The 27,338-nt window shown below is 27.6% G+C and overlaps 1 protein-coding gene across 7 annotated transcripts in view; it reads right to left on the bottom strand.

Annotated features, from left to right (window-relative positions):
• LOC121115955 (uncharacterized) overlaps positions 1–27,338 on the bottom strand; it is a 285,728-nt gene that overhangs the window by 187,193 nt on the left and 71,197 nt on the right. The window contains exon 2 of one of the 7 annotated variants that reach the window (XM_071887923.1): positions 14,554–14,615. The exons of the other annotated variants lie outside the window; for them this stretch is intronic. The gene's annotated coding sequence lies outside the window, so the exon portion shown is untranslated. The remainder of the gene's footprint in view (positions 1–14,553; positions 14,616–27,338) is intronic. 7 annotated transcript variants of the gene reach the window in all.

Below are 27,338 nucleotides of genomic sequence, written 5' to 3'. Positions count from 1 at the left end.
TATGTATGTAGAAGTATATATTTATTACAAAAGATATCTTTTTGCCTGAAGACATACTTTTGGCTAAAAAAAACATATTTGCACAAATGCCCCCTACGATTCTTTTATATTTAATTCTGTTTGTATTAAGAGAGTTTTGTTGTATCAATGATGAGTTCTAGAATAGTACTTTATACCTATGCATGTTTTTAACTTTAAGTAAACTTACAGCAAAAATAACTGATAATTGGTTAACGAAGCAGGTTTAATTAAGTTAAATAATTGCTTCTGCCGTTTGGAATGCAATGTTCATATAAGTAATTTGTTTTATTTAATAAACGGTCTCTATAATATAACTAATTTAGTTAACAATATATTATTGTTATTTTATGGAGGTGTAAACTTGAAATTAAGAAGCCTATTATATCAGCACTGGTTCAGTAATACGACGACTTGTATCGGCGATTTTAGACATAGACACATAAAGCCCAATTTTAGTAGCAATATCGAACCCATATCAACTTTTGAATCAGGAAATCCTTACTTAGTTTTGAAATTACTTATTTTAGTTTTTTCCAGCCCAAAATGGACTTGTCCAATTGATCCTTAGGACTGTAGGTTCTAACCAGTATTAATATCTTCTTGTTTCGTCAAATTTGGATTTATTATATTTTATCCCGTCTTTGAAAAGAAAATATTTATTTTAGTCCGACGAAATACTTATTAAATATTTTAAAACGCATTCATTGACGAATTTTTTCTACAAGTGATTGACAACGAAATTAATAATGGTTCTAAGAACTGACATTTTGTCATTTATTATTCAATCTGAATAAGTTTAGATTACTTAGTTAACTTTTTCAAAGGCATAATTTTTAAACCAATTACTCACAGGGTAAACTTTGTACATTTTTGGGTAAATTAAGTAACAAGAAATTAATTAATCCTAATTCTTCAAAACTACATTTTAGATATTCACATTTCAAAATATAATAAATCCAACAATAAGACGTTTTTGTTTTATTGAATTTGAATCATGACAACGATATTGTAGAATCAATTGGCATTTAGTTAACCAATTCATATTTTTGATAAACATAAAAGAAAAAAGATTGTTTATGATGTAAAAAAAGACAAATTTTTATTTCCAGATTGTTTGAAACCAACCAGTGGAACTAGAACGGGACTTCACTAAATTAATTCAAACACAAATCCTATAGTAAAATGAAATATTTTAGTTATATAATTTCAAAAAAATATAAAGTTTAATATACCAAACATTGGGTATGGAATATGGATTTATACATATACATATTAAACAAAGAATCTACTATGTAAGTATAATATAACAATCTTAATCCCGGATTGCTACAGGAAAACTATAGATACCCTCTTAATAGACTTAAAACAACTTTTTTAAAAATCCCTTTGTTAGATGTGGAGCTTTAACTTTCTTAAAAAAATCTTCAAAACCTTTTACACTTTCTATTAGTTCTAAAACATTTATCGCTTAGAAATGCCTAAAAAATGAATTATATATATTATCAAGAGTAGTTGTATATATAAAAAAAGTTTCGAATCCAATGTTTCCTATGAAAGCACAAATGAATCGATGATTTACAACTATTTAAAGGAAAATTACTATCCATAGTTTTCTATTAAAGTATAAAAAAGATAAAAGGGTCTTGAAAAAACAGATTTAGTGTACACTGCAGAACTCATAAAAGTAAAATTGGATTGTACTTAATTGAAAAAGAAAGCAGTATTTTTTTTTTCAAAAGGCCTAAATATCTTGAAGCCCCCTTAATATATGTATGTATGTATGTATAATATGTATACACTTATCCAAGTAATGAAAAAGATTTGACCCATGAATAAGAGAATTAAATTTAAATAGCTTTTACTCAATGACTACTAGTATAATTTCTTTCGTCTTTTTTTTTAGTTCCATCATCATCATATTAACCGGATATTAAGTCATTTTTGTTAAGCATATTCAAGTCGATTACTTGTATTAAAACATACATATATGTATATCTTCATCGTTAAAAAAGACGAATAAAGAAAAGATAAGTGGTAGAGGCAAACTTACTTCCTGAAAAGTCCTTAAGCTCTCTCATCTTATTAAGTATATAGTACAATACACACACATTTATGCTACTTGGGTTGCGATGTAGAAATGTTAACAATTCATAATATATCAATGGAAATGCATAGATTAGGGCTCTTCTCCCAGAGTTTCTGGGGTTTTTATACCCACGGAATATTTCCTAGAAATACCATAATAATTTCATAATATAAGCTTCTTTTAATAAGCATACTTATATATATGTACATACTGAGCTGACTTTTAGCTCACGGAGCGGTCTGTGTATTTTAAAATTACACAACCCCTTGCACCACTAAATTATCTCTTTCATCACTTATTTTTTAAGGTATTTTATTGCAGGTGGGATAGGGTTACGGAATGCAAAAAAAAACTGGATCAGCCAAATCTAAACATATGTTTTTTTAGTCTGCTGATAAGCAATAGCGAAAATCCTATGATAATTGAGCTCTATATTTCGCTTTTTCAAACGTTAAAGGCTCTTATTGCCAATAAATTGAAATGTGAAGAGCAAGTCTATGCAGAAAAACTTGATAGTTTTCCCCATAACAATTAGATATGATGTGTGTTTTTGTTTTTTGAAAATGCGAAGGATAACAGTCAACGCTGAGGCTATGCTTTTGATTTTTTCGAATACATACAAACTGTCAAGTACCTGAAGAAAATCTTACTTAAAAAAAATTGTCTATGGTTATGAACACTTTCATTGAGAACGGCCAACGGATTGGTTCTCATGGTTTGAAGTATTTAGCATGGGTTTGTTTTATGGAAGCGTTTGATTATTTTAGTAGTAGGTCTTTGCTAAGACGTTTTTTTTTGTTTTTTTTAACCTAAAAAGTTTAATTATGTTGGTATAACGCAATTTCTCCTAGCTATTCATATTATATTAACTTTATTTTTTGTATATAACTACATAAATGATAACAATAAAGATACAAAAAGTATTATATTTTTTACCGGAATCCTACTCACAGACAATTCCTGAGAACTGAGAATCTCTATTGCAGGAAGATATATACTGTATCAACATAAGTATTTTGAGTTACAAATTAAGAAAATGAGAATAAAAAAGAAATCTAGTTTTATTACTACATTTAGATGTATTTACATAAAATACACAATCATCCAACCCAAATACATAGAATGCAGTAAAATTTTGATTTTTATGCTTTAAGAAATACTAAAACAATATATATACATATGAGTATAAAGTGGTACGTGATGAATGAATCACAAAGTAAGATGAAAAAAAAATACAAGTTATTATTAGTCATTGAATATTTTTGCATAAATTTATACATTATCCATACAAAATATAAAAATTATGATCTTTGCAGATTACTGATTTTATCCTACTAAAAACCTATGCAAATAAAAATTGAAAATTCTGAAAACAATTTTTCAACTTCTATTTCCTATTTTTAAAGTTATTACTTTAAAAATGAAATATTTGTTATACATATATATAATATAGCGCTTTATGTGTCGTCGTCATAATTGAAGTTGGTCATCTTATACAATGCTAAAAACAAAACATCCTAACTCCTATTAAAAAAATTGTAAGCTTTTCATTTGCATCTACTCGCTCCTCAAAGTTATTTTTACTATGTTCTACTATTAAACGAAGAAAAGTCTAAAAATTGGAAAAAGTAATTTGTAATTGGTTCGCAGAAAGGTAATTTTGGCATTTTGTCTACTTTTCTTTTTTTTAATGAGGAAAGGTTAAAATGTATTTGAAGACATCAACCACAAATTTTATAAATAATATAAACTCTTGCTCCAAATATTTTTGTATTTTTTGGCTTTTTTAAAGCCAAAAGATGAAGTTTTCTGAACTATTTTCTTTTCAAAGTTGTTAATTGTTTTAATGTCAATATTGTATGTCTTCAAAATGATGTCACTTTTGGTTTAAAATGCAATCCCTGACAATAGTCAAAAAGATTGATAAATTAACAGAAAATATGTATTATTTTTCATTTTCTCTATTGAATATTTTAATTTGATGTATGTACTGACTGAGGGACACATATTTAGTTTGGCTATTTCTTGAAATAATTTAATGTACATACATCAATGTTTTTTTGTGAGTTAGATAAACCATATATAAAAAATTGGTTTTAAGGTTCATAGGCGATATATATAAGAAATTGAAAAAAAAGTATAATTGTATGGTTTTGAGGATATAATGTCTAATTTTTAAATTATGTTAGTTGCTGACGTATTTTCAAGACTAATAAAACTTTCATCAGAAGAAAATGACCAATGTGACTCTTTTAATTATGTAAATTCAAATGATTTTTTTTCTATTATCAAGACAATTAAAATTAATAACAGTAGGTAAAATTAGGATGACAACTAATAATTATATTTTTTCTTTCGATTAGTATAAAATATATGGATAAATTTAGTAAATAGAACCTACTTTATAAACTGAGGCAATTGAATAGTATTGATAACAATTTGAATTTTCTCGTTGTAGAAGTGAAATAGTAATATGCATTTTAAGATGCTTTCTTTGTCTTTTTTGGTATGCTTTTAATTTTTTTTTACATCGTTTTAATATTTTACAAAAAAATCGATCATAGTATGTACTTTAGCTGAATAACTAAAATAAATTACATAAAATTTACTTTCTCAACCACTTTAATGATGACTTTAACACTAACACCCTTCAGTGTATCAAAAAATCCTATAGATTTGTTTTAAAAGGAAAAATCGATTTTTTACTAAAATATATTTAAATATTTACAGAACAAAATTCTAAAGATATTTAAAATAAATTGTATTTTTTTATCCTATTAAATAAATAATTAAAAATTTAAAAAAAATAATTGAAAATTTAAATCCTGGATGTTTATCTCAATGGTTAATGAAAAGAAAAAAAGTAAAGCCTTAGAAACCTTTCAAGTGATGAACTGAAATATATTTTATGTGAGTTTTATCATCATATAAAATCTAACTACCGATATAAATTTTATTTTTACTCTCAAGTTTACCCACATATATATATATAATGTGCAAAAATACTTAATTATGTAATAAATAATCCTCAAAAACTTATTGTCAAACCAAAAAAATTAAATCAATTGAAAGTATTTTTATAAGTAGATGTATGGTCGTAAATATTTTCTGTGTAGAGTTGTTCAAAATCTGTTATTTTGATTAAAAATGAGTTTTGGATAGTTTAAATCTGGAATAATTTGTTGCTATAGACTTTATGATGAAAAAAAACCTTCAAAATTACATAATAGTAATGATTCAGGAAGGGTCAATAACAATGAAAAGTTGAATGGTAATGTTGTATAAAAACTTAATTTTTATGAAACTGCACTCATTTTTGAATTGATTCCGACAACCTTAATTGACGTAATTCTAAGCATTTTAAGTGAGGTGATGTCGTCATAATAATACTATGAACTTCCTCGTTTGCTGAGTCATCACTCTTTTATTATATATTGTGCATAAGTACTCTTATAGTAAGTAAGGGAAAGATTCAAAATTACCCGTCAATATTGTTTAAAAATAGTATACAGGGTAGGGATTTTAAATCCGGAAAATTAAGGATAATATATATTACAATATATTTTCCAAAATTAATTCAGCAATTCACAAATCTTTGCTTGTACATATAGGGGTATATAGTGAAGTCAATTAAACAAACCACACACCTTCAGCTTCAACTACAGCCTACAACCTGTACCAGAACTTTTCGCGCGCCTGGATGAGGATCTCCTTGTCCATGTTAGACATTGCCTCGAGAATGGAAGCTTGCAAGGTGTCAAAAGTGATGTGCACTCCCTTTTCAAGACGCTCCCTCCCCCGAAACTAGTTCAAAGGCTTCAGATTCAGCAAGCTAGGAGGCAACATTTCCATTCCCCAAAACCTTAATGTTCGGAAAAACGTTGTTTTTTTCTAGATAAATCCGATTCAATTTTAAATTTTGGCATGATTTAGGCTATGTTAGCAAAAGATAGCGTCTCTAGCATAGTTATCTATTGATTTATTTACGTCCTTGTGCGATTACCCCGCACGGAGGCAAACAGTAATAACCACACACCATTCTTATTTGGAGGACATCTCAAGGATTTTGTATTTTTATCTTATTCGGTTTTGTTAGCTGAGTTTGATGTGCACACTTTTATAAACATATGTAGATGTCAGGGTTGTCAAGTTATTGAGGTTTAAACTTGTTCCAAATTTATAATTTCCATTCTGTAAATGACAAATATCCGGGTAAAACGAGTACTCACCAAAAAATAAAAATACAAATACTCTTTTTAAATTTTATCCCGCTAACAATTAATTTCGTGCAGAATATATATTTTTGCAAGTAATAGAGGGATTTTTTTTTTACATTGATGGTCAGCTACAGGTATTATCTGTACCTACAAGAGACTCTAAGATAAGAAGAGACATGACGACTAAAATTTTAAGGAAAATAAAAAAATCTTTCTGTAACTTACTCGTTCATGACTACGGGTTGGACATCATTGGAGTACGAAGACAATAAAACTTTAATTTGTCTCTACAAAAATCTTATTCTTTATAATAACACGAGATAAATTTAAAACTCTCATAATTTAAGGTGATGATATTTAACTTATTATTACTTTTAAATAACCCCATCACTAACTAAGGAGAACAAGATAAAATTGGAGACATCTAAATACAAAGTACACAAACTTTGTAAAAAGAGAGAGAATAAATAAAGAAGCGTAGTCATTTACTAAAGATAAACCATATAATTCTATCATTTCTATACTTTTATATTAAAACAATTTTTTTACACATATATTGGCTGTTTGGCCTACGGAATTTCAAATACAAATATAAAGTTAAAAAATGCAAATTTCAATTTAAAAAAATATTTGTATTACAACTTGCAGCCAACAAAGATATTAGACCCTGTGTGTATTGAATGTATAAAAGCACATATTCACGTTAAATTATTAAATCACGTGTGTCCATAAAAATTAGACTAATTTTACTGTTATGATTGGAAGGATTATGACAATGTATAAAAATGTCGTCGGGCAGAATAAAGTTAAGAAGTAAAATTGAATATGTTCAATCCTTTTTTCGAGTCAAGATTCTGAAGTAGGTTCCCAAAGGACAATTTGTGTAAAGGGTTCCTGGTCTTCAATTTTACAATCTTAATGTTGATCCTTAGAAATCAGTGAAATATAATGGATTCAAACTCTTCATTTTATCTTTCGGAATGGTTGATCTTCCAATTTTGCAAGAATATAATCATTAATAAAAATAATTACGCACTTCTTTACAGACTCAATCAAACATTGTAATGAAAAAAGAAACAAAATCAGTAAAAGAAATAATGTACTTTACGCCGCCTGAGTTTGTAGAACAGAAAAGAAAAAGGGAGGAACTGCAATGTCCTCCTTGAAGAAGTTCTTGCCTTTATGTACATTAATAGTATATTATAAAAGAGAATCCCAAGGGGGATTAAAGTATTATTTTAATCTAGAATGACATTTTCATCAAATCATAATTATTTTTCAACTATTAAAAGAGTAAAAGTAAACTTTTTCAAGTCAATGCAAGAGGTTGGTGATGTACAGATGTTACCTCGCGAGTAATGGAAATCATTTTTCACTAATGTTTAAATATATACAGGGAGCGAGGATCAAATTGTCGCCAAAATATTTTTCTACAAAAAACAACACAAAAAATACATTTTTTAACTTTTTTTATTGAAAATCAAAACTATGACGAGCATATAGGTATAGAGTATCCATTCATTCGATATAACCACCGTTGGCATCAATAACGGCCTCTGAACCGGCCGCAGGCTCTTCTGACCATCTCATTGTCCATGGTGCCGAATACCTCCTTGATAGAGTCCATCAGGCTGGCCTTGGTGCTATGGGGATGTCTCTCGACATCGCCCCAGACAAAATAGTCCAAAGGATTAAGGTCGGGAGAGTTAAAAGGCCACAAATCCTTGGTTGCGACGTCATAACAGTTCTCGGTTAACCACTGCATGGAGATTTTGGACACATGGCAGGGTGCTGAGTCCTTATTGTTTTCTCATTGCAGCCCAGATCCCTCGCCATGGCCTTCATGGACCTGGTAGGGTCATCCTCAACCATCTTCTTCACCTTGTCGACAAAGTCGGTGTCCCTGACCTTCCTGTCGGCGCCCTCCTCCTTGGGTGCCCTCTTTATGGTGGTATCAACATCCCAGGTGTCCTCTAGCTTCTTACAGATACGCTGAACAGTCTGTAAATTCACTCCTAAGGTTGAAGAAATCATTGAATAGGAGATTTCACAACCATTATTAACCAATGCCATGACTACGGCGGACCTCGAAAGCTCCTCGTTCCACTTAAGGCTATTTAACACCTCATATGATGACGGCATGATGCTAACTGAACTACGTATTGTCAGCTGATAAGAATAGCTTTCCTATTTGGTAACCGGTTTTTTATTTGATAATGTCGTCTTCAAGTTATCAAGGTTTAAAGTAGGCGACAACTTGATCCCCGCTCCCTGTATATATATCCATTCATATTATTAATATATTAGTGCATTAGTTTTGACGTAATTCCACAAACATAACATCATCGTATTCAAATGTGAGCACTCCTAATTGAATTTCACTACTACAAAGAGAAAAACAAAGACATTTTTTGTTTCCAACCATAAAAAGGACTTAATTAAAATTTACTTCGAATCAATGTATATGTAATATTTATATTGGCTTTATTTTCATATTTAATCTAAGTTTACTGCTTTTCTTTTTTCAATGATTTATACCTTTTTATGTGATAAAAAAATACCATATAATTGATTGTTTTTTTTTCCTTTTTAAAATCTTTTAAAGATTTCCTGGGATTTCAAAAGATATTTTTTCCCTTATTTTACTTTTGAAAATCCGTATCGTAAATTATATTGAATTCTTGTAATCGTTTTTATGTGAAAGCAGAAACGAAAAAGGAAAAGGCATAGATAAGTAAGCATACTGTATACCATATGTGCAGTGTGGTGTAATATGTAAAGGGAACCAGTTTTTTTTTTTGGGGGGGGGGGTAATTGTATAAATAGGATGTTACATATTTCTGACAACATAATCATGCAACTAATTACTTATTGTTATTGTTTTTCAAATGTGGAGAGGTGCCAATGGCCTGTCACTAGCCTGCCCTATCTTTCACTACAATTTACTACGGTTGATCAAACATACGGTTTCTTTTAAGATAAAAGCTTACTACTTAAAATCAATATTTTTCCATTTTATTTCAACTTGATATATATTGGAAACAATTAAAATTTGCTGATTATTGGGAGTTTGAAAGTAATTGCCAATTGTCCAATATTTGCTTGTAATATCAAAAGGGGAATTTATTTAATATGTTATTGTGAAATAAAACTCGGGCATGGCATAATTTAAAAAAAATCATCATATGTGTAAACACAAGCAAAGGGTTACTCGGCGTGGCTTGAGCCAAGGAAAGAGCTTATATCACATTGACAATAGAGACTGTTATTTCTTTTAGATATTTACAACTCTTCAGTACTGACGAACATTATAAAAAAGCACCTGTACATTATATAAAATATATTATTATGAATTTTAAGAAAAATATTATCAACCTCAAATACCATACATGAAAACATTTTTGTAGATGATAATTCCATCTTTTATCTTGATAAAAAATTGTTTAATCAGTTTTTGCAAAGAAAAATGCAAAAACAGTTTTACACAAATATTGCAAAAAAGTAGTTCATAGCTTTATTAAAATTGTAAAGAAGAGCATAAAACTACCGACTTTTTCTTGTACTTGCAAAAAAAAGTTATGGAGAATAATTTGTCGAAAAAATAACCCACAATAACTTGTTCATTTTTGAAAATATTGCCAAAAATTATGTATTAAAATGTTCCGGATATTGAAAAAAAACTCTTTTTTTAGTAATGTTAAAGTCTAAAATTTTATGTCCAAAGCAGCATCATTTTTGGAAAAAAACAAAAAATTATTCGGTAAATGAACCCAAGTCTTAACCTGACTAGGTACAAAAGAAACCCACATAAAATGTTTCATCCTTCTAGCACCAACCGTGTGGGTACCCATTACAGAACATATTCACACACAAAAACATATACAAATTATTAAGAGAAAAATTCAAGATGTCTTAAATTCTTACCAGATGGAATACTTTCCTATGTTGATGAGAAAAGTTACACAATGGCAAGAGTTAACATGATCCATTTGGCTTTGCTGTATTTTCATTGTTTCTTTTTTTTTAAACCTCTCAGTTAGTTCAATGTGGGGATTTTCCATCCCAAAGACTGTAATATCCTTGTAATATCTTGTGTTTATCATATTTCTACTTTTAATTCAGCATATATTTTCATTATGCCATTTTTTTAGGCTTCATTTTTTTGACTTATATAAAATTTCTGGAATTAATTATAAAGGTTTCTAATAATTATTTTTAAGTGTTTTTAAAATGTATCATACATAATTAATAATATGAAAAAGGAAAACAAAATGGGAGAAGGAGATGTCATATTCTTGATAGAACATGTTATTAATTCAGAAAAGATCCATCCTCCACAGTCTGCAAAATTTAATATCATTTTGTACAAGTACATACTATTTTAGAATAGGAAGTCACAGGTATAAAATATAATGCCAAAAATGTTTTCTATTAATGCACTGACTCCTATAGTATCCCATGTAACAATTATTTAGAGTAAATACACTCTGATGTTGCTTAAATATCTTTTTTAATATTAGAATGACTAAACAATCTGGGGAAGTACTCAAAAGAAGATTTTAAAAAAAGTAATGAAGGGTAAAATCTACGGACTTAACATTTTTTTATTCTAAATAATTAGTATCGAATCAAAAAAATTAATTTTGTTACTCCTTCCTTAATATGCAATCCTTCTTTCAACGGTTATTTAATTTTTATCACAATGTAACACTGTTTAATTATATTTTAGTCTTAAAAATGATATATTATGTATCCACAGAGTATAGTTATAATCAATACAATAAAGTAAAATCCGGGAAACACCAAATTATCATTGCCATTTTCCATCTCGTATATTGTGAGAGATGATTATTTTATCATATATATGCATTACAGGTTATATATTATTTACCATTGATGGATATTTTATGGTCCTTGGATTTGACAATCATCATATTAAAAATAATAAAAAAAGTGTACATATATCCTAAAAAATTATTTTGGCTTCAATCATATTTGGCACTGCTTAGTTATTGCTTCTTTAAGTATAAAAAGAGCTTCATTTATTTCTATCTATGTCTATGCATGATCACAGGATTATTATCTGCATAAGCACCAAGATGCATTACAAATAGAGAAGTTCTGTTCCATTACCAACTAAACATCCCTTCTTCTTTTTTGATGAAGAGATTTAAAAATTATCATGGAAAATGATTTGTTCATCAAATAATTAACAAAACTTTCTAAAAAGCATAGTCATTCATTTGAAGAAAACACACTAACCATTTTAGATAAATTGAAAGTTTGTTCAGTAGATAAAACATTTACAAAACCACATGCAAGAAAGAAGGCAAACGACAGATGAGAGAGAAAACCTACAGCATTTACTTATATGAAATCAATCATAAATACAAATATAGAAAAAATTAGCAAATATTAAGGGATTCATATCTCATCACCCACTAAGAAAAACTGGTTCTACATTTTTCTGGAAACAAAACATTTATATTATTAAGAGATCTTAACTTAACCTTAATATTTGTAACAATAAAAAAAAAGCTCTATAGTAGCTTAATAAAAAAGTTTTACTTCATATCGAAATCTTCTGGTAAACTCGCAGGGATAAACCCGAAGAAATCTATCTTTTTTATGTCTTATTTTGGAGATACCTAGAAACGTAATTTTAAAGGTTTGTATATACTTTTTTATATCCAATTATATTTTGTCGATTTCACATTAAAAAATATATTTAAACAATTATATTGTACAGGGATATGCAAATAAATTGGGATATTTTTTAATAGACTCCAACTCCTGAAATTTTACTTTTAAATAATTTTTTTGTACAAAAGTTGTTTCTCCGTCAATGGAGAAAAGTATTATTCGATGTGTCCATCGTTGGCGGCGATGACCTTGTCGAGGCAGGTCCGGAAGGAGGAGCAGGCCAAGACAACATGTGTTCAATTTACTTTGCCCCAGTACTTCATGATCAATTTTCTTAAGGTCGGCCTCCAGAAGACTTGCTTCTCTAACTCCCCTTAAAAGATGTTGTCCATAGGGTTCAAATCGGAGAGTTAGAAAGCCAAGTCTGCGGGTACTGGCAGTCAACGATTTCCTCAATGAGTTAGTCGAGAGTCTTCTTGGCCTTGTGAGTTAGGGTTGAATTCTGTTGGAAGGTGAACCCGTTACTCCCATCACTGGCTTTCATCCACATGATAACTTTATCCTTCAGCGCCTCGCAGTACTAGTCAGTGCCGACCCACTCTATTTGGTTAAAGAAGATCGGTGGAATCACCGTCGCGTTGGACCCGATTAGCCCCAACGTTATGAACAAAACCAGAAACTTGGTTGTTTAGACCACGAGGACCTTCTCTTTCTTCTCAGATAAGAAATATTTGTTTTGGCTGTTGTATACGATGTTTACAGATCACTTCTTCTCATCGCTGCAGAAAGTTACAGGACGACGTTTTTCCTTCAGAAAATTCAATAATTTGTGGCTCCTGGTGAACCAGACTTCCTTCATCTTCGATGTCAAGTTGTGCCCCTTCGAGATTTTTTAGTAGGTTAACTTCAGGTACTCGGTCCTTATAGCCCTCTTTGGAGTCTGCGTGCAGACTCCGCTATTTTTTAGCGTGGTTCGCCTCAATTGATCGCTTGAGGCCTGCCAAAAACGTGGGATTACATTACTTGTCGCTTATTGCCTTGTAAGACTTCCCTTGAGACTGGATGGTTAGCTTCTATTTGTCGTGGATCCTGTAGACTGTCGACTTGGGTTATGATAACGTCTTGGCAATCACAGGAAGATTGTGCCCGCGCGAATCATTGCAACAATGACCATCTTTTGCTTTGCTTTTGTGTTTGTTCGCTTACATATTTGAATAAAACTTTTTGTGCTTAAACTAGACACACAACCTCATATTTTTTGTGAAATAATCCTGTAAAATTAAATTTTTTAAAAGTTATAGCGCTTTAAAAATGTTCCAATTTACCTGCGCATCCATGTATGCATCATTGGAAATATAAATAAAAATTGATCCACTAATTGTCATGCACTGATAGGAGCCTTTACAGGATTTCAGTCTGATTAGTTTTTAATAATAAAAATATTATTTTGGGATTTTTTTATTGAAATACAATTTTGTTTTGGATGTGGGGGAAATGAAAAGTTACTTCACTAACGGGTAAATTGTTTTATGGTGTCGTGGAAATGCAAGTACTGGTTCAAACAGCATTTTAGTATAGTTTTTTTTTTTATATAAATGGGGCAATCCCTGGTACCAGTATGGTACTGTAATAACAAATAACACCTGTTCCCACATATGTAAACATATCATTGGAATACCAAATACAATTAATAGGCTTAAGTAAAGTAAATACCGCTAATTTCAATAATAAGAAATGATTTGGAGTTAGAGGGTAGATTGGTAAAAAGGTTTTATTATGTTTCTTTACATATTCAAAAATGCAAAATGACAGGATTTCTCATTCTAACTGCCATCCATATACTTTTTTGCGTTAAAATAAATATATTTACCTTGAAATCCATGTGGTAATAAATAATATCAAATAAAAAAAATAAAATAACCTAAAAAAAAGTTTTTCAAGATGCGATACTCTGGTTCTCAAAATTTTTATATTGAGTACCATCTGATAAAATATATCTATAGCTCTAAGTCCCACCATTATTAAAAACTTTTAAAATTTATTATAAGTTAAAAAAAATATATTTGATAACTTTTTTTACGCTTCTTACTCAAACCTCTAATTAACACTTAAGGGAGATTTTTTTATTCCTGTTTAAGAACCACTGCTTTATTAACCTTTGAATATACAATAAATACAAATTTTTCTATTTCCATTTTGCAAGATTTTGACATTTTTTATTTAGATTTTGTGATCATTTCTAACAATGAAACTAAATTAAAAAGAAAAGACATAAAGTAGATTTAATTTTTTGGTAATATTATATATGAGTTTATATAACTCAAAGAAACTCTTTGGAAAAAAGTGAATTTTAGTTGCATTAAGATATTTTTGTTTGGAAAAACGTTATATTGATAGATGACTGAACAGCGAATATCGTAGTGTTTGTCTTCTCAAAATCAAAATTTATTTTATTTTATATTTTCAAAAAAGAGCCCGAGTTTATATTTAATTAAGATACTTTTAATATATAAAACATTAATAAAGTTATAATCAGGTAATTTTATCCAAAGAAATATACTGTATGTCAAATTATGAATACTGTACCAATAATTTTCACTAACACAAAAAGACACTGTTTCATATACGATGCAACATTTAATTCTTACCTGTAAAGAAAGCAAAATTATCATTTAAATACATTATGTTCAAGAAAATATTGCAAAATATTTGTAATTTATGGGTTTGTTGAGATTTATATTGTTGTATATTCTAATCAGGATTAAATTTATTAACATACAATATCATGAATTACAAATAGTCCCAAATTTAAATTATACTATATACTTCCGGTATATAAGGAATATTGCCATACATGGCTAAAGTTTCTGTTATTAGTTATAGATTTCTAAAAAAGTTACTTTATATGTGTCTTTATCCATACAATATAACATTTATTGTAAAAAAAATTTAAAAATTATATACCTAGAAAAAAAATCTTAGAAATTCTTATTAAATTTGATGGGCAACGTGGATCAATAGATCATATTGAATAAATTTCTTTATTTACTTAAAATGTTTATTAATCAAACATTTTATATTTTTTTCTAAACACTTCTAGTCATTGAGTGAATACTTATGAAAATGGGGACTATGTCGCATAAAGTTTTATTTTATTTGATCAATTTGTTTGTAAAAGTATATATGGAACTTACTCGAGATGAAAGTAATTGTCTATAATTTGACAAGGAAATAAAATGAATTTAAAAACAAACCAAGAAAAAAGTAAATGGGGGTTTCTCAGTTCTGTGTATTAAATTAAACTCTGCTTTGATATTCAAGCGGTATTTTTCTAAAATTTTCTATATGTAAATTTTATCAATTGGACAGCTTTCTTTGGACAATATTCCTAGTACCGATGTATATTAATCCATGGATTTTATTAGTTAATTGGGTTTTGAAAAGTGAAGATGTGATATTTTATATGAACGAACAGTGACCAATGAATATATCCAATAGTATAAATTTTCGTTTCGACAATTTTTTTTATTAAAGATTAAAACATCCCGCATGTGTTTCGACTTTTTACCTCAAATTTTATGAAATATTGACAAATTTATATACAACCAATACTAAAAGACCTCTAGTCCCCATGTTTTTTTAAAAGTCCCAGATAGGAAATAATGTAAATTGTATAGGGCTGTGCTTTTCGAAAGACACCTATGGCTGTCGTATTTCTAATTATTATCCCTCTAAAATTATACATATGCCAGCTAATGTTAATATGGTTATTATTTATTAGATCAATATCATGTTCAATCTTGGTTCCCTCTTCTCTCAACACTTTACTAGAAAATGTTCATCTTTACCATCATCAATCACTACTGATGGATAAAAAATAATTTAAGATTATTGAATTACTTTTATGGTCTTGTTATAGTTGAGCATTCTTTATTAGAGTACAAATTAAAGACTATCAACATTTTTTGGGAATAGTTTCAACCAATTGATTTATGTTATTGATTGTATTAAACTGCATTTAAGACATTTATAGATAATGATATCTATAATCATTTTTGAGATATTTTATTTGTCTAAAAATATACTTTTCAAAGCTTATTTGATAATAACATATGAAATATTTTTGATTGGGTAAGCTCTGAGGGATCTGGTTATAGTCACCACAGCCACTACTTTTTTTTCATGTCGATTTTCTGCACAAATACATACCTACCTACGTATATATAAATGAGAAAAACGAAATGATATATGCCTATGTAGGTATAAATATATACAATATAAGCCTAGGTATGTATATAAATCTAATTAGAAAATGAGAAAATTTTAGCATTATCCCACACTAATGGCTTTACTAATTATGTAATTTATTATTATTAAAAAGAATAGGTAAGATAAACTCAAAAAGTGGAATAACTTCTACATAATAATTATTATATTAGTTACGTATTAGCTTCATGATATTTTTTGAAACTACATACATTTAATAAAAACGCCCACAAAGTATCAGCTTATGTATGTTCATTTTATGTGTGTCATAGAATGTCAACAACTTTTTCATATAAATAAAGTTTTTATATGAATTAATACATAACTTAATTAAATATAACTCACATGGAGTCATTAAACAAGAGCCAAGTGAAGGTCAGAGTGTTATCTATCTTCTTTTTTTTAAATTGTCGAAGCGAATCGACCCTTGTTTCTTATTTTTGACAAAAATAGGCAATCCATTCCCTTATTATTATTTTTTTTTTTATGAATTATGATTTAATTTTTTTATCGTTTTTCTATGTGTTATCAAAAATTAAAAATATATTTTTCCTGGACTTCCATTAGTAAACATAATTTTTATAACGTAGTTAAAAAAGACACTTCAAAAATAAAACGTATTTATTAAAATGATAAACAGTTGCACAATTATAATTTTTTATGTCATTTAAATTTTTAACATTTTTAAAACAATTTCACCCATTTTTGAATTAATAATAAAAATTCAATTATAAAAAATATTTGTATGAATATAAGAGATCAAGAAAAAATATCCTGATCTATATTAAAATTAACAAACTGAGTTTGGGGTTTCAATAATATATAGTTTGAAATTATTATTGTAGTAAAAATATTTAATTTTTGGAGCAAAAAATTCATTTGAAGTACTCCTTTCTTTATGCAAATTTTGGGAGTAAAATTATTGCCTCTGTGTTTTGATATTGTTGCGTTTATTATATAAAATAATAGCTACAATACTATACTTTAGTAGCTAGCATTGTATGATCCAGTCTTTACATTTAAAAAAAAGAACACAATAAAACAAAAGAACGAATTTTCAGCAAAAAGTTAACTAATTTCTATTAAAATGGCCAAATATACGAATAAATCCTGAACAAGGCATTATCACGATTAATAAAGAATGCCATATAATCAAATATAATATTGTTAGGGCATACTGAAAAGTATTGGCTATAAAATGGAAGTTCAGATAAATAAGAAGCGTTTGTATAAATTTTGGATTGTATTATAATATCCTAGTTCACCAGCAGAGGGTTAAGTGTCTTAATTAATAATAATAAATTGGCAATTTCTCCTTTCAAAAAATGATTATTTAGGTTTGTCTATTATGTTATTATTTTTTTTTTAAATAGAATAACTTAACTCTATATTAAATATAAGCTATAGTCATTATTCGATTAAGATGAACTGAGATTGTTCCAAAAAAAAAGTAAACTAGGAATTTCCTTTGAAAATTTTAAATTATCATATTGTAATGATGTCAAAATATATTATTTAGGTAAAATAATATTGATGTGAAACGGAAAATTACAAATTGTTTTTCCAAAGACCAAGTAAAACAAAAGGTTTTTTATGCCTTACATTTACCTCATGTTCCATATTTCAAGTAAATATTTTAACAAGTGCCTAATAATGGCGTACCTTGAGGTTTGCTAGTATTAGAAAATTTGTTTTTACTATCGTCAACATGGTTGAATTTGAAGCGAAAAAAAACAAACTTGTGGTTGAAGTGCCCATCTGCAAGAAATATGTCATAGATATGAGCAAAGAATTTGCCCATCGACAAAAAGTGAGTTTATTGGATTATGGGGCTCTAAAAAATTTAAGAGTCTCTGAAAGGTGTACGGGGATAATTTCTAATAAATAAATAAATTTCTACCTCAGATGACACAACTTTCAAACTGTTTTTAGCCACTTCTGTAAATAATAAAATAAACCAAAGATTAGTCGAATATTCTATTGGAGTGTCTATTATTTACTTACCTACTGATGCTGGTTTTTTAGTTAGAAAAATAAATAAAGTCTCACAATTTTTTGCGAGAAATACTTTTCTAATAATTACTGAACTTTGACTAATAGGTTCAGATGATTTTTTTTTATTTAGCTTCTTCAAAAATAGTTAAAACGTCTGCTAAGATATTTTATGCGGTCTAATTTGACAAAATCAAAATATTACCATCAATAGGTAAGAAATTAACTGTGAATTTGTCAATTCTTTTCTTGTTGAATTCTTGGTATATTATCTACGTTTTTTTATTTATAATTAGGAAATAAAATATTTTAAAAGCACTACCTTACATTATGTATCAACCTAGAAGATTTTTTTTTAAATTAGTTGTTTTAGTTAAATTCCATATATAATGTTTCATATTTTAATGATGCGAAAATTATACAATTATGATCTATAGATCGACATGTATCAACAAAAGTAAAAAGAAAAAAATAGGGAAATCAATTTTTTTATTTTAAATCATTGTTCAAAATTTTATGAATATATCAGCAATACATATGTATATAATGATCAAATTATGTCGATATCTCATGTGTACTCGTATATGCAGAGTGCACCAAAAACATGGACCTACAGCTGTAGATTTTAGCTTACTTTATTATTACAAATATCTTAATCAACTTTCTATCATTTGAAAAAGTGGGGTTTGATAGTTACGAAAAATTTAATATTTTTTCCACATTTATTAATATATATTTCAAAATATGTATGTATACTACCCTCTTCGAGCATGACTAAGCCATAAAACCTTGGCCATGTAAGCAACGAGGGTTTCTTACAATTTACAAACTCTGGAATGTGTTTGTGTTTATTACTGACTTTGATCCCTACCACCTATGACATTATGTCACTGTCAAAAAACAAGATGCAAATATTTTGAACAAATTTGACGGTTTAGGCAACAAATTTGCCTATCCGTTTGTTTCCCTTTTTCTAATCTTGTGAAATACCTTAATTGCTGCTTCGGCCAATTAGACATTATAATTATAAGGATAGTTCTCCGGATAATGAATAAGGTTTGAAAAAAATAAAATTATAAGTATAATTTCTAGCATGAGATTTCAAATATTGCTCATTTTGAAACTAATATTACACTAATTATACACTCAAAATCAATTTTTTGATTAGTGACGTAATTCGAGATAATAAAATGTAGGTTCAACTGTAATCTGATTGAACAAAAAATTAGTAACAATATGGAACACTTATTTTGTTTTCAGGAGATAAACTATAAAAAAAGTAATTTTGGAGATGGACGACCTTGTAGTTTAGTAAGGAATAACTATGATTTTGTATCCACAGTTTGGTTGAACCTAGTGTTTATACGAAATTATTACAAAAATATAATATTTTAACTTTAAATTTGACTTTTATTTGAATTGACTAATACCACTTGTCAAAATATAAAACTTTATTTCATATCCACATAATATTTTGTAGATATCACGTTTCTTTTTTAGTGTATTTCTGATCTTTTCCATTATCTAAACAGGTTCTTAAAGGTACAAATAAATAAAGATATTAAAAAATTAATATATCTGGAGTAGATATTTAAATCACTATGTAGATGTGAAGAACAAATATTTCCGTTTTGGGCAATTTTAAGACAACTAAAGTCCACTTGAGTCATATATGTCATTCATTAGACCCATTATTAAACAATTTATTAATTTTCTTGATTTATTCAATATTTTTGTCCAAATAACTTCATTATTATTTCCATTTACCAATTAAACAGCTAGATTTGATTTCTTTAACATATAGTTTATTGTTAAAATTAATGCAAATTGAGAATAAATAAGAAAACCATATGAAAACTATGCAAATATTATTTTTTCAAAAATATATCGTTACTCGTTTTTCTTCATCAGTTAGTTATATGTTTTGCATGTATATGATGTTAATACTTATTATGTTTAAAAATTTAACTTCAACACAATCAACTTTTATGTATAAAAAACTTACTTATCTGTATAAAAATTATTTATTTATCATATTTACTATCTTTCAAACTTTTTTTGTTTATTTGTAGATAAAAATAAAATTTTACAAAATATTTTCATTTACTCATATGCAGTTTTTTTCGTTCTATGTACACAAGTTGTCGCAATTTATTGTTGCTAATTTTTTTTTTTTTTATACATTTTTTTCTTTATTCTTGCATGACATAAGAATTTGTATATTTTTTTTCTAACAGATTTATTTAGTTAGAACAAATAATTTATATTATACCTCTACAGTAAAATATGAGAATTGATTTTATAGTACATTTAATAGTGTACTTAAATGGAATACATGCTTTAGCTATAGATTGAAAAATCTATACGAAATTATTAAATATAAATATTATCCCTTAACTACTAAAAGTAAAGAATTCTGCCAACAAATTTATATTAGTTAATCTTTTTTAAATAATTAAATTATTTTTGTATAATGAAATGACACAGTTTCTTCTACGAAGATATATGCAAATGTAATTATGGTATGCTAATTGGGCTATGATTAATTTATTATCAATGAATAAAACATTAATTTTTCTTTTAGTGTGGTTATATTTCTCTTTTTCTTCAGATGGGGCATTATTGCCTACAAGCTTTGAGGGAATAATTGGAGGTTTTTTTCACATCTCTCGGCGTAGTCAATTAGCTTTGAAACAATATTGCTTACTTTTATATTTGTAGCCCTTCTTTACTCAAGTCATTGTTATTTTTCTAATTTAATTATTCTTTTTAAATTACTTGTCTTAATGTACTATTAATAAAAAGAGTTGAATCTTATTTTCAATTTATTTTATCTATTTTCCATAAAATATACACGTGTATATTAACTTCCATGATATTTCATTTATTTTACATATGAATAATGAAAAAATTATCAGATATTTGAAGAATCATTCCCAGATAATATTGTAGAATATACTAAATAAAATGGCTAAATACACTATGACCGTCTAATATTGTCTTAATTTGTATTTTAAGGCTTAGTATATTTTCATGATTATTCGGGTTTTTTTTTGGTTTTTTTTTGTTAGTTTTATTAGAATAGGATCGTTTATAGGTATTTTGTAGTTCAATTACTAGGGTTAGAATTTTTAAACCATCAAAAAAATATGCTTGTTTTATTTTGTAAATTTGCTCATATTATATTACTAAATTATTATTATATATATATTTCTAAATAAGTTTCGATTTTTATATAATTTATTGATTAAAACAAATTATTTAAACTGTTCTTTAGACAAACTTTATGAATATTAATTTTAAATGAGCATTAGTTATGAAAAAATTCATAAATTTAATCTATAACAATTGCATAAGCATAACATTCCAAAAAAGTGTATAACATACTCAAAAGAAGAAAAATGATTATAAACATACATTGTGCTTGTGTTGATGGGCTACCCATAAAAATTGATTTTCATCAGTTAATGAATTATATATATAATCAATATCCAATTTTACTTTTGCATAATGTAGAATTGCTGGATTTTAACATTATAACCTCTCTGTTTGTCTCAATTCCCTTAGTTATTAACTACCGGATAACAAAAGTATACATATGAACAAATATAAATACAAACCTCAATTAGGGAGCAATAGTCTAACTACTAATCCCAAGACAACTATTCTACATTGATAAGGTCTCTAATCAATTACTTGCTGTATATTGGTAATTATGTCTTATACAAATGAATTTGTCTAAAAAAAGCTTATTAGCTGTACGTCTTGAAGCATGGATTATGATTACTTATTACAAATTAATAATATTAAATATATACTGTATTTTTCTGGTCATCAGTTTTTTTATTACTCAATATAATTTTTCCAGAAGCAGACTTATATTCCAGAGGGATTTATATGTTACTTACATTCATTTAAGCTCTTTTCGACCTATTTTTCAACATTCTACTCCTTCCAAAATATAATATTTTATGTCAAAAATTTATTTGTTACTTATTGAGATGGGAAGTAAGATTGTTTGTTAAATTCCCTGGGTTCCAGGAAAGGATTGAGATAAAAAATGAAGCCAATCAGCACCAAGAAGAAAAACTATAGTGCAAAAAATAATCAAAAGTCGATAGAAAAAGAAAAAACTAGATCGTGGGCCTTTTTAGAGATGAATAATAAAAATGTTTTTTATTTTTTTATGTTTCATATATGTATTTTTTTTATTTAGTTACATTTTAAAATAAAATATGGTACTTAATAAAAAAGAGGTATTTATTTATGAAAAAAAATTGATAAAGATTTAAAATCAAAATATTAGTCCTTTGATTTATAGTTATGTAACTAATATACAAAATCGAAAGACCCATATTATATTTAGCTGGTAAAAATGTGATAATTTTAAGATCAGAGGGGATCTTTAAAAATTAACCCCTATACTTAAGATGTAAGCGTTCAAATAGGTGAAAATAAGCTCCTATGATGCTCTTTTCAGCCCAATTTAAAATACATTTTGACATGAAGTAAAACTTAGGGATCGATTGACTCTTTAAATTTTTATTTATTAATTGCAGATAAACATATCTGAAACTGGTGACACGGTGTTTTGCTCTCAGAAACTCTGGTTTATTCATCTTATTGTCCGCAAGCCCATAGGAATGAATATTTTGTGTATGTTGGGCATGTTAAAAAAATAAAACTTAAAATACAGACGGTAACTTTGACTATTTGAAGAATGTTTTAGTGGAGATAAAAAAAACCGGGCCAACCGTTATGTTGATTTCATCTCTATTATCCCAACTTTGAGACGTTAGGAGCCATTTAAAAAAAATCGATCAGAAATGTTGTAGAGCACATAATTAGCTGTCAAATTCTAAAAAAACATTTTCCTAGTAGCCACCATGAGCACATAGTACGAGAAGAGAATTTAGATAGCAGCGCTTCTCTGCGTGAAATTGTCCCAGAAGGCCATCAGGGAGCAGACTGACTCTTAACCCCTCAAAAAAGCCCGGTAGCTTTCATAACTTTTTATTAGATCAACAATAACCAGCTGGGGACGTATTAAGGAAATTAACGAAAACATAGGGAAGAACTACTATGATTTCGTTCCTGAGGTCTACTCTGAGTCCAACACGGACTTACCATTATAACTCAACACCAAATCCTCAAAATTACTCTTTGTCTCTTATGGTCACACACAAATATTCATTCCTTTTTGATATTATATTGTATGCAATATAAATGGAAGTAAATCAGAAATCAATAATTTGGATAACAGAATAGGAAAAGAAAAGACAATATTCAGTTCTCTAACTCCAAAAACAGGCGAGCTAAAAAAGACTTACGATTATCATCACGGATTATAAATGTTAGTAAAGATCATTCAAAGCATAACAACTGCTCAACAATCGTGCACTCATTTCATTTTCCAATTTTCTATTTTATGACCTTCTTTTAAGAAAATACATATTTCTTAAAATTTTATGAGGGAAAGCTCGATTATTTCTGAATAACTTCAAATTGTGAGTTAGCTTCTGGTCATTTTTGAATCAATATGGCACCTCTGCAAGACGACTATATTTTGTAACTTGTCTGCTAATAAAATTTGAACCTTTAAAATAGGAAATGATCATATACAAATTTTAAACTATTTTACCGGGTCCCAAAATTTCAGTTTGACTCGATTACAGCAATTTTCATAACTCAAAATACAATATTTGTAATCCTACACGTATTCTTTTTTTTTTTTTCAAATATCTACAATAAAAAAGATGTAAGACTTTAACATATTTCAAATTGCAATATTTATATCATTATTTGTAAGTAACGTAGGACATCCTTCTATAAACATGTAGCGTTGGTGGGCACAAAAACTAATATGTTTTATATGGAAATTGCTTGAATTTGAAAAACAAAATACGCAAAGTACATGGTAAATTGCCACTTACACGTGTGTTATGTTACGTACTTTAAACTACTATGAGAGTTAAATGTATATTCTTTGTTATTTATTTTTAAGCCCTAAAAATGAATATTGGCAATCTTGTTTATTTTGTCATTATTATCTAAAGTAGTGATATAATTGATTGCCTATATCCAATATTTCTAAATTGCCGGTCTTACACATATATGGTAACATTGTTGACAGCCTCATTTTACTAGTTTTGTTCGGTATAACGGTACAATAGTGATATTGGGGTTCCATGTAATTTAAAAATATTACTTCATTTCCTGGATATTACGATCTGTACTTGCAGCTCTACTGATGACAAACAAAATTGTCCTTTTACATAAAATCTTTTTATATAATATTTTATATACTAAAAATTCATCAAATTCATAATAAAATCCCTTTTAAATTATATTACAAACCTAATTGAACATTCTTATGTTCTCATGAAAGATGGAGAGTAACATTGAGGATTTGTTGGGGAGTTATAATTGTAAGTCCTTGTTGGACACCGAGTGGAATAAGGATCAATATCGGTTTAATTCTTGCCCATGGTCTTATTTATTTCCTTCTCCCCATCTCCCTTGTCACAACAGTTCACGGGTCAGGGTAGCACAAAACATAGAAAATACATAATTGACCATAACTTTTGGACAAATTAAGATATAGAGTTCAAATTTTATATTGATTAGATAAAGTTTATTCATAGAAGAAAAAAAAATTAGAAAAAAATGAGCAAAATATTGGTCTCCTAACAACAATACTATAAATATAAATATTTCAGGGAAAAGGGATAATTATAAATCAAAAGCATAAAAAATGCATCTTATAATATATCTGTATACGTATTTTTGTCAAGTCAGCATGGTTTAACATAATATATATATAAATAATATATCTTGATTATAAAAAATATAATTTTGCAATACTCACAAAATGTTTGCATACATACACATTTATAAAATTAGCTGTAAAAAGACAAAAATAACTAATTATATTTATTAGTAAGTTTTGAATCAAATTTTTTTCCGAAGTGTTTAGTGAATTAGTGTGACATTTTCCCCTTTATATACATTTAATTGTTAAATAAATAGAAAACATTGATTTCTATTTTTTGAAATCAAAACTTCCCAAAAAAAACCTTTAAATGTTGGAACTTGAAAAAAAGAAAGGGAAAATTATTTTTCAAATGTACTCTTTTTAAATCGTTAAAAGTATATCATTTTGTCTTTAAAAGCTCTATAAATTCATCCTTTTCTGAATAATTTAAAGAAGTGGTAAATTAAAAAGATAAAAATAAATATTTGGAGAAAACAGCAAGTTTTGTCACTCTGTAGAAAAGTGGTGGCAATTATTATATATGCCTCTTTAATTATGAGACCAGACCACAGGGTAGAAATAGTCACTTTGCATCATTTTTTAATGAAAAATCATTTTTGCCACCAAAGAACAATCTCGCACGCTTTTCAGTTCATAAATTCTAAAAATCTACCTATGCATATCTGTGTCTGCCGTTGTGTAGCATAATTACTAATTATTGGATATGTGAAAATTGCTGAAACCCCGTTCAGTTCAAGAATCAAGCCTGATAGTATGTCCCAAACAATTTGGTACCTCTGAGAGTCGACATATCTGCAGACATAGATCCATGATTATCGGCACGTCATGTGATGATAACAATTGAGTCTTCAACATGGCGAATGATCAAAAATATTTTTTATTTTACAATTTATCAATATACACTTATTTACGCTTGCCAAGATTTTCAGAAATATTCACATCTCACTTATAACTTTCCAACAAATCTTCAGTTATATTTTCCATCTTTTATGGGCACATGCAGTTACTATACCTATACATACTATATATGTTGAATCCTCCAAAATAAAAGAATATTGCTAATTTAGTCTATATTTGAATAAAATTATATTTAAAAATACTTTTCAGATATCAAACCGCTAAAAGTACCACGCACTCAGAATTTCCAGCTTTTTTAATAATTATGAAACAAAAAATCTTAATTCTGGAAATGGTAAATATTTCATAAATATCAATAATAGAGTAGCGATATTTCAGTTAATTAGAGTAAATAATTAGAGGAATTATGTTAATTAACTTAAGCATAAATTACTATGATTGTATAGCCTTTACTTGAATAAAATAGTATAAAATGAACGGGTTTCTCTTTGCAAAAGAGTATAATGATATTGTATTACTTAATTAATAACGCTGGTCAACAAAGTTTTGCCCTTAGATTAAGACAGTGTATTCCTGATTTTTTTTACCTCAAAAACATAGATATAACCTTTATAACCAAAATTTTTGTTTTTGTGGCAAAAAAAAAGTCAAGTGATGGCTTAATAATTTATCAAAGTATTTTTCAGTCAAAAAATAATATATAAATACTTTTTTGAGGGTGATTTTTCATTTAAATGATTATTTTATATATTTAATATACAATTATTTGTTTCATTCTGATAAAAATATTGAATTTCTTATACCTTCAGTTTTTAGGCTATTTTTTTTGTATTTATAAGGCATTTTCTCCGATTAAAAAAATACGTACATAATTAAAACATTTTTTTGAATCTTATTACAAGTATTTACAAACAATATATAATTATTTAAATTTTACCATTACATTCTTTCTTTAGGCGAAAAACAGGACTAAATCATGATTATATTGAAAAAAGTCATTTTTTCATAATTTTTTTTTTTCTTTTTCAAAAAAGTCATTGTCTATACCTCAAAACCAAGAACTTTGTGTAAAAAAGATTATTTTTATATTTTCTAAATAAAAAAAATTCAGGAACATCCTGATTAATAATTAATTATTTCGCCTTTGTCAATTCAAGGACAAAAGAAAGCTGAAATTTTGTTGCCTTGTGTAATCAACAATATACCTCACTATTTACATAATATAAAAGTGTAGCTACGGTTTTGCATATTTTACAAACATCCAATTACAAACTTTATATGAATATTTGAATGATATATACAAATATAAATTTTAATTAATAAAAAAATATATCTCTCTAGGTCTCTCCACTAAAATTTTATTTTCTTTCCCTAAGTTTTATAAAAACTAAAACTTCTCAAACACACAATTCATGACAACATTGTTTCATAATGAAACAAAATGCTTTTAACTTAAACTCAAAGTTTTAATGAGATACTC

The sequence above is a fragment of the Lepeophtheirus salmonis genome, chromosome 4, assembly GCF_016086655.4.
Source record: "Lepeophtheirus salmonis chromosome 4, UVic_Lsal_1.4, whole genome shotgun sequence".
Lineage (NCBI taxonomy): Eukaryota > Metazoa > Arthropoda > Copepoda > Siphonostomatoida > Caligidae > Lepeophtheirus > Lepeophtheirus salmonis.
Note: the sequence above shows the minus strand (reverse complement) of the source record. Positions and strands in the feature narration are given on the sequence as shown.